This window comes from Amphiprion ocellaris, chromosome 17, assembly GCF_022539595.1.
Source record: "Amphiprion ocellaris isolate individual 3 ecotype Okinawa chromosome 17, ASM2253959v1, whole genome shotgun sequence".
In the NCBI taxonomy this organism is placed as follows: domain Eukaryota; kingdom Metazoa; phylum Chordata; class Actinopteri; family Pomacentridae; genus Amphiprion; species Amphiprion ocellaris.
Genome location: NC_072782.1, coordinates 1,269,966 through 1,276,181, shown reverse-complemented (window position 1 = coordinate 1,276,181; position 6,216 = coordinate 1,269,966). Strand labels below are relative to the sequence as shown.

Genomic DNA, 6,216 nt, shown 5'->3' with positions numbered 1-6,216 from the left:
TACACAAACCTGTGAATATTGACAGGCGACTCGAAGGCATCTACAGCATCAATGTCTTGCAAGGATAGTTGGCTACACCTGTGCTACGAATAGAAAATAAGATAATCCTTCATTACTCCCACGTCAGGGGAAATTTCCAGTGTTACAGCAGCAAACATCTTTCAAATCAGCACTAACCATATGTACAGTAATGATAATAATTAGAATAACAATAATATGTACAATATATACAAGAATGAAGAATGAATAAAGACTATTACTACACTAGAAGTGACATCAGCATAAAGTGGCTTGTGGAATAAATGTGACTATAAAAGTGATTTATTAAAAAAGATTTTTCTGCTCACATGTGTTGTTGTAAACTTCCTCTTTCAAATAAATAGCCTCCTAACCCCCTGGAAACCAGCGTTTGTCCTGTTTTTGTGTTGCTCCTCGGCGACCCTAGACAGCCGGGTCCTAATGTTTTTTGAGCAACACACCATACTATGATGTTTTTACAATGATGGCTCTACTATGGAACCAGTTTAACATGTTCAGGCGTTCTTTGTGTGAAAACTCAGAGATTTCAGGGATCAGAAGGTGGTTTTCAACTTTCTTTATTAACTTTCTGCTTCAACTTTAAACTAAATTTCCTTCACTAAGCCAGCCCTCTGGACTTCCAGGAAGCTGTGTTCCTATTGGCTGTCCAGGTGGCTGCTTGGTGTTATCAGGAACACCTGAGCAGCTCAGTGTCTTCCTGCTTTATCTAGCTGCAGACAAACATTTCCTCTGCTTCTCTTCACCACTGAACTGGGTTTGACTCCGTTGCTTTAATTTGTGCTTTAGGCGTTGGCTTGCAGCTTCCAGCAGTAAAATCAGCTTTAATGTGTTTCTTGGTGTGTTTTAGGGCTTTGTACTGGATAGTTGTCTTGGTAAATGTGGTTCTTTAGCCACAGTTAGCACATAGTGCTAATGTGTGCTGTGATTAGTGGATTTGGTGCAGGTGAGTTGTGTCTTTATCTTGGCTGTAGTGAGTCTTTAGAGGTTTCTGGTCAGACACATTCTGTATTCTTGTTTGTGAACCAGCGTTGGTTGTCCAGAAGGTAAGAGTCCCTGTCCTGATTCTCTGTTCTCAGAGCTTCTCTGGTAGGCTGCAGGAGAATTTAGCGTTTGGGTTGTGCTAGTTTGGTTTTTGTACGGTTTCATTAGGACGACTATCTTGAGGTCCCTCCATGTGGTTTAGTGAGGTTTTCTGGAGCAGTTCTACAAAGCAACCTGCAGCAGAAGAGACTTTGAGAGTTTTTAGGAAGATCTGGAGAGCAGACTTTAGAGCAGCAGAAACATTTGTCAGCAGTTTGAGCAGGAGAAGGTGAGCTTCAGAGTAGAAATGAGAAGGAAACCTTCTTGACCCGTGTGGTGAGGTCCTGTACCAAGAGTTTGAGCAGGTTGTGAAGAGTCTGTAGTTCTTTGGTCTGAAAGCACAAGAAGAGTCGAATCATTAAAGGAGAAAACAGGAGATATTGTTGGTTCTTCTGTCGCTCTGCAGTTTCCAGTTCAATAAACTTCAATAAACTCCCTCCATCCCCTGGACACAACACATTTTATTACCATGTTGAATCTTTTTTTTTTTTTTAAAAATATGTTTTGGAGTTTTAGTCATAGTTTTAGCATAGTTTTTTCTCTTTGCTTGTTTAGTTTTGTCATCTGTGTGAAAGGTGCTAAACAAATTAAGTTGAATTGATAAACTGAATAATTGACTAACTCATGATTGTGACAACAGAAGTATTTTCACTGGGATTTAAGGGTTTGTTTCATTTTTAAGGTTGGGGTTAAAATCTTGACAGGAAATAAAGATTAAAGAAATAAACTACATTAAAAAAAGCAATTAAATCAAAGGAAAAAAAAATTTAATACAATAAAACTTTTAAAAAGAAAATTAAACATTAAATACAATTAAATTATATTAAACAGACAAAATATTTAATTAGATAATTAAACAGAAGATACAAAACATAATTATGAAATTAAACAAAATGTTTTAAACAAAAATATTAAACATTAAAGATTAAATATTTTAGATAAATAAACATTTAAAAAGTACAATGAAACAAGAAGAATATTAAACATTTAAAAAAATACAAAACATTTAATTAGATTATTAAACCTGTAAAAAGACAAACATTTAAAAAAAAAAATTAAATGTTTAATTAGAAAATTAAATCTTAAAGACAATAAAACTTTAAATAGGAATTAAACAGAAAATACAATGAAGCATTAAAAAAGAAAATGAAACATTAAAAGGTGGTAAAACATTTAAAAAGAAAAACCTTAAAGATTTTCTTTTTAAATGTTAAAAATTAAACATTGGCAAAGAAAAGGAAATTTTTCAAACAAGCTGACAAAACATTTGAAAAAAACAACAAACATTAAAAAGACAAAACATTTTGAAATCCAATCAGACATTAGAAAAGAATAAAAGGAGAGAAAAGAGCAAAACTAAACATTTAAGAAGAATCAAACTAAAGACAAAACATTTGAAAAGACACCAGTTAAACTTTAGAAGATCAAATTAAACAGAAGAAACAATAAAATGATCAAAAGAGCAAAAACAGATAAAGGCCTTAAAGTGTTTTCTAGTCTGAAATGAAAACATCAAGTTGTTTCTTCAAACATTTCCTCTTTCTATGTTCTTGGTTTCATTGTGGACAGATTTACTAAGAACTCATTTCAGAAAACTGCTTTCCAGATAAAGTCTATTAGTAGTTAAAGGCATTGATCAAACTAATGTTACCTTCTGATCTTCACAAACTTTACTGTTCAGTGAAGAGAATCAAAGTTTGTTGAGGATTTCTAAAAAACCCACAGGTGAAGGTCTGAGAAGAACTCAGATTGATGATCTAAATGTGAAATCAAGACTCATGGTCACAAGTTTTAAGGCTTCTGTTAACCATAAAGTTCAAACTAACAGAGAAGTACTGAGAAACTTTTAAATTTTCAGTCCTCAGACTGTCTAAAGGTTCAAACTAACAGAGAAGTACTGAGAAACTTTTAAATTTTCAGTCCTCAGACTGTCTGAAGGTTCAAACTAACAGAGAACTACTCAGGAACTTCGAAGATTTCAGTCCTTGGACTGTCTGAAAGTTCAGTGTAACAGAGAACTACTGTGGGACTTAGAAAATTTCAGCCCTCAGACTGTCTGAAAGCTCAGGTCCTGAGGACTCGGGAGGTCTCGAGGCTTTGGAAAGTCTTGGAACTGAGGGTTCAACCCTCCAGCACAAAGGCTGAAGCCCAACCTCCTGAGAAAAACGGTCGAGTCAAGACTCGAGTTTAAAAAAAAACTCGAAAACGACAAAAAATAGATGATAAATGTGCAAAAAAAAGAAGAATTAGTATCTGAGCGAGTAGCTCAGGGGGATAAGAAGATAGACTACCAACTGGGAGGTCGCCGGTTCAAGACCCGCCACCGGCAGTTTTCTTTCTTTGTCTTTGTCAGGATTTTGTTAAAACTTAAGAAGGGTCTGGTCTTGAACCAGCGACCTGCAGCTCCATAGGCAAATCCTTAACTCACTGAGCTACAGATCAGATAAAAAGAAATAAATTCGTCGTCCCTTTGACATCGTAGTTCCTGAAGTGACCACATGGGTGGAGCCAAGGCGGAGTCTGGGTGGAGTCAGGGCGGAGAGTAGGTGGGGAGGTGGGTGGCGGCCTCCCCCCTCTACTCCCCCACCTCCCCCCACCACCCACCACACCTTCCCCCGCCCGACGAGTTCTTCGAGTCTCCACGAGTTCCTCGAGTCTCGACAGGTTTTCCCGAGTTTCTGGAGTTTCCACGAGGTCGGAGGCAGAACAAGCTGTCACGAAGATGTGTTGAAGTCGGCCAGGATGGACTGACTTTTTACAGCGACTAGAAGGAAGACGACTAGAAGAGCAGGTCTTTAACCACCATCCATAAAATCCATGGAGTCGCTCCAGAGAAATGAAGGGAGGTCAACTTTTATCAACCTCCATCCAGATGTTCAACTTCATATCTTTACTTTGACATTTTAGCACCACAAATCTTTAGTATCACACTTTATCATTTATTAGTACTTTCATGGAATCCACCAGCAGATTTACTTTTTGTTGACAAACTTTATTCTTGTCATCGTGGGACTGCAGTATTTAAAACTGTTCCTTCTATTTGACCTCATGTTTATTAGTTTTAGTCGAGAAAGTTATTTTAATTGTCGATTAGTCTCTTAAAAACCAAATAATGAATTGGGGTTTTGTTTTGTGGATTTTACTGGCCACAGTTCGATGAAAATAAGAATCTTTTACTTTGTCATGTTTTAAAATTGTATGTATCTTGCAATGTTTGATTAATTCAGCCATATATGTTGATAAATACATTTTCTTTGTCGATTAATCTGTTGTTTTCTCCAGTAATTCATTTCTTGTTTTAGTCGATAAAATGTCGAAAAACAAGAAATTGGTGGAAAATATTGATCAGTGTTCCCCAAAGATGACAAATGTTTTGTTTTGTCCACAACCCAAATATATTCATTTTACTGGCATAAAAACCAAAAAGATTTACATTCAGGATGCAGGAATCAGGCAGTTTTTCACTCTTTATCTTAGTTTAGTCAGAAAGATAGTTGATAATGTGTGAATTGTTGCAGCTTGTGAGTCGTAGAAGGTTTTAATCTTTGGGGCCGAGTGTCAGAAAACATTTAGAAACCAACATCAACAAAACACTCAACAAAGATTTGAACATCATTAAAGGGAAATCCAACTTTTGCATGACAATGTCTAATTAAAGGACATTTATTTCCAACGTAAATGTGTGATATTCATCCTCTGGAGCTTTCTCTTCACATCGTCTTCCACCTGGACTGGTTTGGTCGGGAGCATGTGCAACAAACATTTGAAAAACTGCACTTTGACATCAATGAATGACACTGAAGTTTAACCTCTACATAAATGAGACCGAGTCTGGATGTGCTGCTCTGTCATTAACTCCTAAGTTTAGGGAAAGTTCAAACAAAAGAGGACAGTTCAGATCAGACTTCAGAATGAGCTTATTTTGAACAAACATCTCAGACTTTCTGAGCTTTAGCACCTCTAGCAAGATATTTTAACAACAAGCAACTCAAGAGATCCAGAAGTTGGAGAGTTGGCTTTAGCTGAGCCAAAGAACATGTGGGACGCTAACCTAGCAAACATTTCAGACTTTTCTCTGTGAATTCTGAGAAATAATTTACTATTTAATGACAGAGCTACACATCTTAACTCAGTCTCATTAAAACAGACTCTAATTCAGTGTCATCCATCCATATTAAAGTGCAGTTACCCAAAATGTTTGTTGCATGAGCTCCAACAAAACCTGTCCAGGTAGAAGGCCACTTTGACAAACAGGAAGTGGAAGATTCCAAGCAGATTTATAGAAGGGGGAACCGGACTGTACTAAGTGTGGTGGAGTATAGAGGGGTGTTTTGTGGGTCTTTAAGGCTGATAATGATTATTAGTGAGACATTTGGAGTAGATATTCATTTGCAGTAAATGAAAGTATTTAAAATCTTGGAGTTAAACTTAGAAGAACACAAACTCTAACAGAAAACTTTGTTGATACATTTTTGTTTTGTTTACAGATGTTAAGTTAAAGGAGTTTTATTCGTGACGTATAACCAATCAAATCACTCCAGAAGACAGAGCGACCACAGGTAGATAAAGGTTCAGAGCCAAAGTAGCACCATTTTTAAATGTATTTATTACCGTAAATCAGTAAAAGATAATTTACTTATAATCAGTAAATCAGTCAGCCCACAATTACTACAATTCTACAATGTATGTCTTATTCCTTTGACTTGTTATTTGTACAATATACGATGTATATGACGGCGTTTTTTCATACCAAAGGCTATACTATGATGTTTTCTAGGAGACATACCATGCTACTCTGGTTGTTCTGGCTCTGGGCTGCTGCACTCCTCCTCTGTTGTTTTCTGGATTGTACTCAGCTGCATGCCTTCGTCCACCAGGCCTCCGTTGACTCGTCCCGCCTGCCGTCTCTGGAGCTGAAGCTGGACTGGAACAGACCAAAGTACAGTCCAATCATGATGCCAGCTGCCTCTCAAAAGGCTCCTTCATCTGGCAGGTGGCGGCACTTCTTCTGAGGGGAAGCTTAGCTGGCCCGGCAGAACTTTGGAGATGTGTTCCAGTGGTTGGTGGATGTGTGGGGAGATAGAGAGGGACCTTTGA

At 37.2% G+C, this 6,216-nt stretch overlaps 1 long non-coding RNA gene across 3 annotated transcripts in view; it reads right to left on the bottom strand.

Moving 5' to 3' along the window:
- Positions 1 to 555: 555 nt before the first annotated feature.
- Positions 556 to 6,216, bottom strand: part of LOC129350884 (uncharacterized) — a 253,537-nt gene continuing 247,876 nt past the window's right edge. For 2 of the 3 annotated variants that reach the window (XR_008604459.1, XR_008604460.1), the window contains 2 exons: positions 5,906 to 6,210; positions 556 to 1,451 (listed from right to left, as the gene is read on the bottom strand). This is a non-coding gene — a long non-coding RNA (uncharacterized LOC129350884). The remainder of the gene's footprint in view (positions 1,452 to 5,905; positions 6,211 to 6,216) is intronic. The other variant, XR_008604461.1, reaches the window with a different exon arrangement.